Source organism: Lycorma delicatula, chromosome 5 (assembly GCF_047948215.1).
Source record: "Lycorma delicatula isolate Av1 chromosome 5, ASM4794821v1, whole genome shotgun sequence".
NCBI lineage: Eukaryota > Metazoa > Arthropoda > Insecta > Hemiptera > Fulgoridae > Lycorma > Lycorma delicatula.
In genome coordinates, this window is record NC_134459.1 from 57,170,839 (window position 1) to 57,184,994 (window position 14,156).

Sequence of the window (14,156 nt, forward strand, 5' to 3'; positions counted from 1 at the left end):
AGAGTATATATATATATATATATATATATATATATATATATATATACACAAGGTGTCCCATATAAAACGCAACCCATCAATCACTCATCCATGAAATTTCAAAAGTCAAGTTTACTCCCCTACTCGTTACTAAAATGGACTCGTCCAACATCTGAACATCGCGGCGACGCAGTAGAGCACTACCGATAGTAACAACAATGCAATCATAACGTTCAGTGTATTGCTAGAGACTAGATGGTGTTTTCACTAGATGAACGTGTTTTCATTGTTGAGTCGTACTCAGTACGAAATCAGTGGCTGCAGTGCAAGATTTTTTTCGCCATAAGTACCCAGATAAATTCCGTGATCAGTCTAAAGATAAGTCTGTGAAGTGTGTTCCGAAATTAGGGTGACATCCAAGAATTCGGTGCGTCCCACAGATTCCAATTCTCCTCTTCGACCAACTTGATCATTGATGTTCCACGTAACATCATTAATAAATCTAGCAATCAGCAGATTTTAATATTTTTACGCGGTCGCAATCAACAAGGTTCCTAGTCGCTCCTCGTCCCAAAGCGGGGAAATTGAATATTATTTTTGTTGGTATTTTGTAACAATCATTTACAAACCATAAAAAAGTTTAATAAAAACAACTACATTCAATAAAATGTTGTTCGATGTATTTCATACTGGGTAAATGAAATTAAAACCTAAATCTACTTCGACAAACAGCATCCTGGATGAGAATGTACAAGACTACACTTCATTTACACTCATACATATCATCCTCATTCATCCTCTGAAGAATTATCTAAACGGTAGTTACCGGAGGCTAAATAGGAAAAAGAAAGGTACTTCCAAGAATAGTACAGGCATGTGAAAGAGTAAGTAGATATACGATGCCATCAGCCTTACTAGGGATAAAGAGAAATGAAATTATTTCCCGTAAATTACATCACAGGAATTTAATTCACCGTTATTTAAAATTTATTTCTTTATATTCGAACTTTATTAAATTGAAAATGAATAAAAGTCATTATATCGCACACGTACATAAATAGTATTGCATTGTTGTAAACAATTAATAAATTCTGGGGATTCAAGATTTATTTTTACTATAACTTAATAGAAAAAAATTCTAATGTCGACCTAGAACCTCTTACACGTTCATCTATGAACGTAGATTAGTTTAATTGAATAATAAAAATATCAGTTATACTGTAAAGCAAGTATATAACACTGGATTTTTAAAAATATCTCTAGCCTACAAAATAAGCGTATTACAGTACGTGCAACGTGCGGTTACGCGGTCGCAATAACCGTTGTTAACTCTTACTGATTATAGCGGTTCGGTTCCGTTGTGGTGTATCGACGATGTCAGCGGTTAGGTACAGCAGCCGAGTCCTTCTCTCTGTTCTTTCCAGTTCGTGATCCACGAAATGAATCGATGCATGTCGTGCCTTGTCATGTCAGCCACCCTGTTGCTAACCACAGCTTTCATTCGTCCTTAACCTCCCTATTTAGTCTCACCTCCTCCCCTACATTCTTTCTCTCTTGTAACGAATTCACGCACTCTCTTTAAAAATCAAATTTTAATAATGACGCTTTCCTCTAATATTTTTACTTTCTTGGGTGTTAAATTATAAAAACAAAGAACAATGGCACTGTTATCAGTAAAAAAAAAACATGACCTCCATCCCGATTTTTGTATTTCTCAACGTTTTGAGGTTCCTGACACTAAAAATCTTTGTTGTAAGACAAAGATTTTATAAATGTGTAGGTTGTGCGTCTCGTTGTCAGAGAACGGTTCGTAATACATCCACAAAATTCGGTAAAGTAGATTGTGTATAAGGAGGATTGATTCTGTATACATCTATTTTTTAACTGGACATGATTAATGTTCAAAAAGATAATATAACTCGAGAAGGTCGGGCAATAGTAATTTTATTCGCAAAAACGTATAACCTAAATTAAATCCTATATGATTTACAAAGCATAGAAATTATTTCAACTTATATATATGAAACCTTTGTTGGTAAAATTCAACAGTGAAAATGCTTAACACATAAGTAGTAATTTAATAACAATTATTTATATTAGTCTCAAAAATTTAAATTTATTTTTTCATTAATGAATGAAAACTAATATCGTAACGAGTTAAAAGAGAAAAAATTAAATCGTCTGTTTTATTTAATCGGTCCCGTTCTTTCTTGTGGTTCTGGAATATGTTAAGGAATCTAAGATACTAGAGGTAGCAACGGTCACAGTTACGTCCTCCGAGATCGATGAGGTTCTTTGTTCAGGCAGTTTCTGCGATTAACGGAGCGAAGTTGTCAAACGATTGAATAACGAAGGGTTGGCTTCATGATGTCCAACAGTGTATTTGCTTGCATAAGAGAAGACAAAGAACCACCGTAAAGTTTCCTGGGAATCCTAGCATGAATCGTTTGTTATTCTTGAGAATAGTAACAGGTTTTTGTGGATGTGTTAAAATAATAAAATAGTTTTTTTTATAAACACTGTAAATTTAATGGCTAATATTTCATTTAATATTTAAATACCGCTAATACTTAAAAGGAAATTTGGTTCTAGAGATAAAAACCAAAACCAAAAGTTTCCAATCAAATAATAAAGTTTCGAAAGAAACCATAAATACCATTAATAAATAAATAGGAGGATTCAACTGCCACGGCACCCTGGCGCGACTGATATACTGCTCAACGGCGGTTCTGGTCGCCCCGAGGGTGCTTAAACAAACTATAAATGAGACTCGTAGAAGAAAGAAAGAAAGATATGGTAGGATAAGTTTTAATTTTAATTTAATGGTCTTTTGGGAACCTATCTCAAATTTTAATATTGGGGCCCTTTACACCCCATAAGTGTTTGTGATTGTCCTTGTCTTTATGTCTTAAATGTTTTGTGTAGTTTGTGCTTTTAAATAAAATGTAAGGGCCCTTTACACCCTTACATATGACGATCCAGATGGTGATAGTAGTTTCTTTTAAAGATTCTGACGAGGGCTAATGACCTTAGCAGTCGATGCCCATAAAAATTCAGAAAAAAAAATAATAAAAAAATAAATAAATAAAATTCGACATTTATCATATATTTTAACATATCGTCTTTTGCGTTTTCAGTACAAATTTTGAACAATTTTTCTAAAAAAAAGCTCAGTACTCTAATTTTAAATTATTTTCATGAATATTGATTTTTTTTACATTAATAAACATTTTTAGATTAATATTATTACACTGTTACAGAACTCAAAAAAGTACATATTCTGAAAATCCTTTTTCAAGCCATTTAACTCGACACGCTGGTTGAAAAATTTCGAACAATTTTATTTTTTATTATTATCTCATGTACCTCTTTTATTTTTTCAGTTGTAATTCATACAACTGAAAAGATTCGTCTAACACCCATCTCATAAGATGGATGTTAGACGAATCTTCCTCATCCAGATGCCGTCATTCTGGAGTTACAGGTCCACAAATAACAAACACGCTATTGTCTATCCGGTTAAATACATAACAGCAAACGATACAATCGAATTCGTTTCGAGAATAAAAGCGAACAGATTCTTTGTACGTATAAATCCGGAACGGTTGCGCAAAGGATCTGGAAACAATGCATCACTTTCCCAACATAATGTGATTACGTAACATTAAAAAAAAATTTATTTAATAAAAATTTGTTAATCATAACTTCCACTATAAATTTAATATACGAATATAACAACGAATTCGTAACGAAACCAACACAATGTGTATTTATGAGGTGAAACAGCGATGATATCGCATCATAAAAGCAGAAAAAATGAAACATTATACAATTTAAGCAAGCAACTCAAGTTGAAATAAATATTTAAATTACTACGATGAATAACAATTGAAAATTTTAATCAATTTAGTTATGGAGTAATTGTCAGCCAAGATAAGGACTTCGGAAACAGGGCTTTAAAAACAATATTTTTTTACTTTTACCAAAAAAAAAGTTCTTAAATAAAGTCTGAAAAACTTTTAACGCCAATTAACAAAAGTAAAATGAAAGAGTCAAAATTATTGTGCATATTATTTTTCCTCAAAATTAACTGCACGTAATATTTTTAATCGATTAATAAACAATAAACCCTTTCAAATAAATTAATAATTTAAATAAAAACCAGTTATCAACGAAAAATCTAGTAAGACTTTCCCGAATGAACATTTTTATTATTGTGACTGTTCTCTCAATTATTGATTCATTTCTAATAAAGTTATTATCATCCCTAACTTCTACTTTACTTATTTATTATCTTTTTTAACCTCTGGGACCACCATTAGATATTGCTTCACAAGATGAGATGCATGACAAGTAGTGTGTGAAAATGCCTGCCTGACCGAAATGCCTAACTTCTTCTTTCTTTTCTTTTTCCTGTTTAGCCTCCGGTAATTACCTTTCAGATAACAATTCAGAGGATGAATGAGGATGATGATATGTATGAGTGTAAATGAAGTGTAGTCTTGTACAGTCTCAGTTCGACCACTCCTGAGATGTGTGGTTAATTGAAACCCAACCACCAAAGAACACCGGTATCCACGATCTAGTATTTAAATCCAAGTAAAAATAACTGACTTTACTAGGACTTGAACGCTGGAACTCTCGACTACCAAATCAGCTAGCTGATTTGAGAAGACGCGTTCACCACTAGATCAAGCCGGTGGGGTTGCCTAAATTCTACTTACGCTAAAAGTTTACTTATCTCGTATTTTGGCTTTTTTTTCCAATTAATAAAAAGTTAATTTTTTCGCAATTATGGGTACTTAAACTTGATTTTCAAAATTGATAGTTATATATTTTATACATTTTATTAAACCTTACATTAGTGAGGTTGAACCAACTTGACATCTTAAACCGTTACTGCGTGATTACAACATTTTAATTTTGGCGGTCATTTTGAGGCGAACCCGACGGCCGATCGCGGCCATTCGCGTATTTTTGTAATCCTCTAACGATTTTTAATCCGAATCCCAAATCAAAATCCGAAACTAAAAACGTTCATACATATACACACATTCATACATATTGAACACAATAGCGAACTGTTCGTTCGTTAATAATTGCTAAATTTACACATTTTCAGAAGAAATCAACAAACGAGGACTTTAATTAAAAAAGTTATTTTTCAATATAAGTTATACATTTTTCAAAGGTTCACCCATTAAACTGTATTTCATTCCAAATCACCCAAATAGTCGTTCTAAACCGATTAAAAATTCCAGTGTTGGGTTAAATTTAAAATTAAAGCAGGTTTTTTTTTTGTTTAAAAGACAATAAAAACAGAAATGGCTTCTTTATTACACCACTAATTTCTGTAATGACAGTTAGAAACGGGAAGAACACATTATCGCGTCGATCAATGCTACAATATAATATTCAAGTAAAAGATTAAACCGTTAACTTCCTTCTTTAAATAAATTAAAAACGTGAATCCTACGGTTTTTTTTTTATTATTTCCTAAGGTGAACATCGATAAGGTCGACTGAATTCGAAGGTTAAAAATCCAGAATATAAATCCCACACCGCAATAACTATCGATCCTACAATAAATTAATCGGCTAAAACTGTGTTAAACCTTCACATTTTTTAAGGTAAACAGTTCACTTCAAAGTTAAAACTACAAAAAAATAAAAACATTTTATTGCATGAATAAAATAAGAGATTTCATTCGTTTATGTTTAAACTTCATACAAAATCAGTGATAATTGTATCTTTCATTTTTTATCATATTAATCCAGACGTTAAGCAAGAATAGCCGAACCGATTTTATATATTTTAATTCTGTTTTCGCTAGGTAAAATAAAATTATGGATATGAATGCATTAATGAATAACTCTTTATTTTCCTTGTAGAAAATATGACGTAAAAAAATTAAACCAATAAAATCTGCAACAATAACTTTTTTATCTGCGAACTCTTTAAATGTAATAGTTTTCAATATTCGTCGGGGATGCATTCAAGCACAGGTTCTAAAGAAAAAGATAATTGGAGGGAATAACTTCTTTTTTTTTTTAATTTCACCGTGTGTCGCTCTTTATTTTGTTTTCCATCCACTTACTTTTTCCCACGATTAAATTAATGAATGTTATTCATTCATTTACTAATTGGAAAAGTAAAATTATAATTTAATTGAAATAACCGAATTTATATTTGTTTCTTTTTTTTAATTTTAATTAAACCAGCAATAGAAAAATATGAAATTTATTGTTAAAATTGAAAAAAAAATTATTTTATTAAATTAGACTAACTAGATACTTTTTTTTAATAGTCATAACATATATTTATTAATCATTAAAATATTACTGTAACCTGCTTTACATCTACAACAGAACCTTCGAGTCTAATCTGAACGCCGGTCGGTTTCCATGTTCATTTATTGTACGGGGGCGGGTTAAACGTTTCGAGCCGTTTACTGTTAATTAAATAATATTGGGCCAAGGTTTACTACATAATTTTTTTAAGTTTGTATTTACTTTTAGGTAGATTTCATAAGAAAGCTACCTATTGTAATGGTTACCATGATTCGACTTCCGGAAAATTTCGACATATGTTTGTGTTTCACATCCTCCAGACCCCAAAATCACTCAGTACAAAATTTTATACAAACATTTATATATATATATATATATATATATATACACATATACAAACACACACATACACGAGTATATATATATATATATATATATATATATTTCACTTCTTTGTGGGCACGATAACTGCCGTAATTTTGTGCCAGTCACTTTCAAATTGATACATAAAATATAACGACTCATAATACCGGTCGAGTTCCTTAATGGACAAAATCGGACCATGAGGGTGGAAATGGGAGGCTTTTAAAAAAAAAATATATATCGCAGTAACGTTTTTATTAAGTAAAATATCGAATTCGTTTAAAGTTCCTACCATTCTTTGGATAAGGGCCTAAATCTTATCTAAGTTAATTTTTTGGATATCACCAACCATTGGCCTAGGGGGTGGAAAAAATAGGGTTTCTACGACAAAAAACATACCATCGTTAACAGGCACAGTATCGAATCGGTTTAAAGTAGTCGTTAGTCCTCTAAACATTACCAAAAATTTTGTCTGAAACAATTTTTTATATGACCAACCTACGGCAAGGATGACCAACAAATTTCTGGAATTCTAAGAAGATTGGGCTTTTCGTGTGCTAAACATGTGAAACTTTTTTCACATGCAACCGTTGTCGTATTCAATAAATTTGAATTTTTCTTAACTCAAGATGAAAATCTTTTTTATCCCCTACTTAGCAACGGTGAAATCTACCTCCGCCTTCCGGCGTGCCGAAAGGAATTTTTATTACATCACAATACACCATAACATTTTTCTTATTATTAATCAACTTTGTACGAACATGAACAATAATTTAGTTTACATTACCGTAGATTAATTTTACTCGTCAATTAGCTTTTAAATAAATTGGATTTTATTAAAAATTCTGTTTTTCAATTAAAAGAAATATATTTAGATGCGAATCAAAAACGTGGATTGGGAATACAAAAGAATACTTTATGTAAATATAGTAATAACTGTAGTAATAAAAGTAGGCCGAATTTGATTACTCTGATTTGACTGGTCGCCATTTTCTATAAAAAAACAACCACTAGTTTTTTTGTTTTTTTTTTACTTTTTGTTTAGTTAAATGAGACCTTCACAATGAGAAATATTCCGTGAGGGTTTACGCTTAAAATGTTGTAGTTGCATTCAGCCAAAAAATTACTTAAGAGGTTAAATGGGAATTTACTCCGTACGTCAAGTTTTGTTTACAGTAAATAACTATTTTTTTAAGTCTTTAGACCTTTAACGGTTTTAAATGTATTCAATTATTCCAAGAATTTTCACATACTGTATTTTAATAATATATTTCAACAAAAACATGATTTTATTTTACGATTCGTTAAAAGATAATATTAAAAAGTAAGACAATAGCTTGAAATAAGTACAAAATATTATATCATTTATAACACTATGTGATGATAAAAGATCGCTATTTTCTATCCTATTATACACCCTTTTCTTTAATTTAAACTGTCTTTGGTGCTGGATAAATTCAAGTAATCAATTTTTTTTCACCCGCTTCCCATTCAAATGCGTTATGTTCATTACCCGATGACAATATGATAATCAGATATTACTGACAATAATTAATTTATAATCGGTAAAATTATAATAAATTACGAAATAATATATTTACCCTAAGTCTTTATTACAACAAGAACTATATATATTTTGTAAAACGAAAAAATTATTAAGATTGTATAATAACATACCGAACACAACATGTTTGTTTCAAGTTTGGTCGAAAGCGAGTTACAAATACTCTTAATAATTCAATAATCATAAAAAAAATTCTTATCACTATTCGCAACAATGTCCCATACTTTTATTTAACATTGCCTTCTAAGATTACATTTTAATCGGGAAAAACAATTAAATTTTAGTTCACTTTAAATAAAAGCCTTTTAAAAAAAAAATATTTAAGATATATAATGTTTAATCAATGACATAGTAAGAACAGATAGATTTTTATACTTTTCAGTAGAGGAAAATGTTAAGTGAATACTGATGTTATGATAGCGGTCTATATAACGTGTACAAGGGTTCAAAGAGAAAACCATATACGTATGGAAACAATTTAAAACCAATTTTGATGTAGAACGTAGTGTATTGACGTTCGTAATTTCGGAGGTTAAAGGAAAAGTTTACGGTGGAAGTGTAGTAGTTTTTAAGCGGCGGTTGTGTAATTTATTGGAGTGGAGGTCGATAGAAGTTATGTAGACTTATAGAATACAGTATGTACCATAAGTTAATAAACAAACGTAGGCGAGGCGAGGCGATATACACGATATGAAGGTTAGCGTCATCGCATAACAATACACATACTTCCGCTAACAATATAATACAATTCATAATAAAAAAAAAGTTACAATTATTTTATAGAATATCGTGTTGTTTTTTAAATCTTTATTATTAATACGTGGAATTAAATCGGTTCTTTTCTTTTCATTCCTAACTCGCTTCATTAATTTAATTATAATCGCAGCACGTACTAACCTTTCTCAACTTGATGATTTCATAATTACACCATTATATTCAGCGAAAAAACAACAGCGAAACGTTGTTTTTTAGCGGATTTCCAAAGAATTTTAAAATCGCTACTGCGCCCGGGCATTAACCGATTTTGATGAAACTCAGTGAGGCGATGTAACCCCATTGGAAAAAGAACCGTCCTGATTTTCAAGCGAATTGATTCATAGGAACCAAAGTTGGAGCCAAAAAACGGGGTTTTGAGTACATGTTCACGTTTTTTTTGTTCAATGTGGCGCAATTTTAAACAGACTTTGATGAAACTTGGTAGGTTAATGAAAACTCTATTGATTTATAAGCGAATCGGTTCAGAGTGACCGGATTTAGAGGGAAAAAACTCTATTTTTGGGGTACGTTATCTAGGTTTACTAAAACTCGGAATCTGCCCTTCTGACGCACTTACGACAGCGTTTTTTACTATTTTCATATAGTGTTTGATTAGAAGAAATTAGGAACCCCGATTTTGACCCACCGGGTTGGTCTAGTGGTGAACGCGTCTTCCCAAATCAGCTGATTTGGAAGTCGAAAGTTCCAGCGTTCAAGTCCTAGTAAAGTCAGTTATTTTTACTCGGATTTGAATACTAGATCTTGGATGCCGGTATTCTTTGGTGGTTGGGTTTTCAATTAACCACACATCTCAGGAATGGTCGATCTGAGAATGTACAAGACTACACTTCATTCACACTCATACATATCATCCTCTGAAGTATTATCTGAACGGTAGTTACGGAGGCTAAACAGGAAAAAAAGGAACCCCGATTTTATTCGATAAGCAACAGCCGCAGTACTTTATGGTTCTTGTACAGGTATCGGATATGAAACAAAGTTCCTCGGATGATGGATACCTTTTGAACAAAGACCGTTCTCCTATAAGCCAAACCGGATCCTTATAAAAGCACACAAATACAGAAGACGCAGTATCTCTTAAGGACTCCACAATTTTAGTACGGATCCGGTGAACTTCTACCGAAAATAACATATTACAACGGATGGTAAAAGCTCAAGGTCGTGAGAAAATGAATGAATAGTATGAAAAGGAAAGTACACCGTACACTAAAACTCCTACTCGAAGGAGTTGTTCTAGGCAACGTCCACAATTCGTCGAGAGACTAGGGAATCTTAACTCAAAAGAAGGAAGCAACAAAATAAATGATTTTGCTCGGACGAGCTCAAATACATATTAAAATAAATTGCTTTTCTAGTAGTACTAAACAGCTAGTCAATCCCAGTAATTGTATAGTGCGTATGGAAGTATCAACTAGACTAAGTATAAACCCGATGCTTCAGAATATTTAAAAGTCATGAAAATAATCAACGTTTTTGTTTTAACCGATTGGTATTTAAATAATTATACCGAGCTGTACAACAAACGCGAAATCTCTACTATTTAAGTACATATCCTAACTTCTATAAAATATTTAAATCGAATATCCAATGTCAAATTACGGGCATTGGTGTTAAATTAATATTTTTTTTTTTTTTTTTTACTTTCAACTTTCTAAGAGTTTAAATCACGTAATGGAGTAACAAAAAATACAGTAATTGCAAATCTGTTTTGCATTTACTCTCTTATAATATAGATTACTAAAAATACTTTTACTATATAATCCATATAACGTTTTTCAGAAACAATTTTCCGAAATTCCGAACAGAATAGCAGTTCCCTCTAGGAGATTTTTCTATATACTGAAAATACACTACAGCAAAAAAACACTCGATAGGAAAAAATAAAATTTTACTCGTGAAAACTACTTCTAATATATTTGTATAATATTGAATGAGAATTTTCAATCCTCCTGGTCATAACTAATTTCTGTGATTTACAAGCCAGGGATTATAATATTAGGGAAGAATTTCAAAGGGATAATACTTAAAGCGTCTTTCTTTTTCCTGTTTAGCTTCCAATAACTACCGTTCAGATAATACTTCAGAGGATGAATGAGGATATGTATGAGTGTAAATGAAGTGTAGTCTTGTACAGTCACTTAATTGAAACCCAACCACCAAAGAACACCGGTATCCACGATCTAGTATTCAAATCTGTATAAAAATAACTGACTTTATTACAACTTCGACTTCCAAATCAGCTGATTTAGGAAGACGCGTTCACCATTAGACCAACCCGGTTGGTTAATACTTAAAGCATCTGTATAAGTTTAAACAAATTAAAATGTTTATATTCCATCTTACATTTTAAATCTACAGAATATATTTCGAGGAATAACAATTAAAGTAAATATAATCGGAAACAATTTTCGTAAGAAACAAATTTCTATGGTAATAACTAAAAAAAACTCAGGAACACCAGGTGATATCGGCTAGCTAATTCACAATAATTTAGTTATACTCCAAAACTTTCAATTGTTAAAGTCATTTAATAAATAATAATTCATAAATTTAAATTCTTATTTAGCTTAGATACTTAAGTAACGGTTTCTAAGTGTTTTATTAATTTTCATTTGTTAAAGGTCCTCACTGTATCACTTACTTTCTCCTCTATGGCACCAGTTACTCCAGAAAATCCGTTCGTATACGAAACCCTCCAAAGATGTATTTTCTTCTGGTTTAACAAAATATAAATACTTTATCAAGGAATAATTTCACCACATACTCAAATCATTGTAATGTCTTGTTGTTAATAAATATGGTAATATCTCCTTTTTCGTATAACCTAAATACACAAGTTCATCCTTAAGTAAAGCGTTCGGTCTGCTTTAAAGCGGTTGGGACCACCGCCTTCGATTTATTATGAAAATAAATTTAGTATTAAATACCGTTCAACAATAGCACTACGATAAAACTGTCATCGGCAGCAAATCCTATCGTTTTAGGTTAGGATGACAGTTCGAATCTTGAAAACGGGATCTTATGATAATGGAAAAGAAATCCTATAGGTAAGCAAACCTTGGTTCTTACTTTGTCGAGGTACCGGGAAAAGGGAACACTTCAATATTGTAAAAACCGGAGGTTTTAAACAACCGGATTAATCCGGTTTTTAAGACCGGATAGATTTAAATAATAATAATGACAGCCTCTATTAAAATAATATTTACAAACTGACAAAATACTATTTGGTCTCTGACAGTCAGAGGGAGAGTTAAAAAAATTTTTTTTAATGGAAAATGTTACAGAATAACGTGTACAATATATAACAGAAGAAAAAGAGGCAGACGGATGAACAAATCGACTGATTAATTTGATAAGCAACGGGAGTAAGAGGATGAGAAAGAAAGCAGATGGAAGGGAGGTTGAAAATAATAGAGGCAAAGACTCATCACGGGCTGTAGCGCCACAATAAAATAATTATTTCAGTTTATTCAATCTTTTTTCTCGGTTTCATATTTTCTGCTCTATACATTAACAACGGTCTAATTACTCTTGTATAACAAGCTTTATTTTCCATATGAAGACAAATTAATTTAATTATTTATAAAAAAAAAAAATAGAAAACAAATACCTAACGGTTCATCCTTGACCCGAATAAGAAGACCAGAAAAAATACTCGTAATTAATTCTACAAATTATTTTCATTTGAAATTATTACAAATTATTTTTTCTGAAATACAATCAAAGGAACAACACTTGCAATTAGTTTTCGTGCTAAAAAGGAAATAACCATAACAATACTAAAAAAAATAAATATGATAGTCGATTTACCCAAATCATTACATAACAAATATTTACGCACGTATTTGTCAATTACGTGAATAAATTACTTGAATGGATCCGTGAAAAAGAATTAGCTTTATTTTTATTCAATTTTTTAACTTTTTGAATTAGATTATACCAGTAAAAATAAAAATAAAAATTAAATTTTATACCATTACGCAATATTTACGCGAAATACGTAATAAAACAGAAAAAGAAAGGAAATAATTCCATTAGTTTAAGTTAACGAAACATAATATAAAAAGTATAAAAGGCAAAATAAAATTCATTCATATAATAAATTTTATAAACCGAATAAAGAAAAAGCCTAATCAAGGCTATTTACCCGACGCGTCAATTGCATATAGCTAATATATAATATAACCTAACGTTTAATAAGAAACTTAATCGTATAAAACGTAAGAAAATCTCAAAAAGGAATGCTTACGTAGGTTCAAAACAAATCTTCTTTAAGTGACGTGTAAAATCGATAATTAAAATTAAATCTTTTAACGTTTAACAACTACATCGACGACGACGACAACAGCTAAAGCATAATTAAGTAAATTAATTTACTCAATCTAATAAATTGAAGTAACAAAGGACCGCGTCATAACATATAAAAACAAAACAAAAAATATTCAACCGTGAAATTACGTTCATTATTTTATTGTGTAATTTAAATTACGATTAAAACCACGCGTAGAATAAAAAAAAAAACAGAATTATAACGTTCAAAACAACATTTATTAAATCTAAATTACCGATTTGTTCAATAATTAAACAATCCTTATTGAAATGATTTTATTTCAATTAATAAAAGTCAAAATTAAACAACAAATTAGAAGAAATACGTGTATAAAAATTACAAATATTGTTTATCCGGGTTTCAATAATCTAGATTACGCGATTAACCGTTCCAATTAAAAAAGTTAATAATAAGCATGAAACGAATTTAAAATTTAAATTTTATAAATAATTAATTAATTTCTTAATCCTCTTAAAGAACAGACTTTTTTTTAACTATAATCTACCACGTTTTAAAAGCAGCTTTTAATTTACATAATACAAGTAATATTAATACAAACTATCATAAAAATCTGATATTATGGATTATTTCAAAATTTTTATAAAGAATTTTTTTAAAGAAAATTTCAATTTTAGAAATAATTAAAAAAAATTCTTCTTCTTACACTAAAGGAAGTGCCGGAACATTTTTTTGTAATAGAAAGAAGCAAATGAGAAAATATTTATAAAAAATAATAAATATTTTTACGAATGTGGAAAGCCTAAGCTAATAAGGACACATGAAACTAAAAACGACGTTTTTAATTTAATCACGCCAAACATAATTTGGCGTGATTACAAAAACACTTAAAAGC

General features: G+C 30.5%; 1 protein-coding gene across 6 annotated transcripts in view; it reads right to left on the reverse strand.

Annotated features, from left to right (window-relative positions):
• The window catches only part of LOC142324977 (serine/threonine-protein kinase SIK3-like), a 312,103-nt gene that overhangs the window by 121,876 nt on the left and 176,071 nt on the right, over positions 1 to 14,156 (reverse strand). The gene's annotated exons all lie outside the window — the stretch shown is intronic.